Source organism: Alligator sinensis, unplaced genomic scaffold, assembly GCF_000455745.1.
Source record: "Alligator sinensis unplaced genomic scaffold, ASM45574v1 scaffold1052_1, whole genome shotgun sequence".
Classification (NCBI taxonomy): domain Eukaryota; kingdom Metazoa; phylum Chordata; order Crocodylia; family Alligatoridae; genus Alligator; species Alligator sinensis.
In genome coordinates this window covers 318413-318869 of record NW_005842971.1, presented here as the reverse complement: position 1 = coordinate 318869, position 457 = coordinate 318413, and positions in this window count along the sequence as shown.

Genomic DNA, 457 nt, shown 5'->3' with positions numbered 1-457 from the left:
AATGGCCTTATGGTACGACAAGGGGGGAGAAGGTAGTGCAACCTTTCATACTGTAATGAATTTAATGCACCAAAATCTGAGTTTAAAAGCCCAGCTGCAGATGGCTGTTCGGACGGTCAAAGAAGCGGCTGAAAAAACGGAGCCTAAAATGTCGGTCCAAGATGGCACCGAACAAGAGGGAGACCGTGTGGAAGAACTGGAAGAGAAGGGAGGAGCTTCAGAAGAACCCGCGAGAGTCCGGTCAGCGACTCCGCTCATCGACGCAGCGTTGTCACCGGCAACCCCGCCTAGCGATGCAGCGGCGTCCTCACCGACCACGCCTTCCTGCCGACAAAGGAGAAAGTCAAGCGGAGGAGTGCATCCGCCCCTCCTGCCTGAAGTGATAACAGCAATGATGACTCCAGCGGCAGCAGTCCAACCTATGACAACATCAGCTCCTGAAAGAATAATTTCTCCT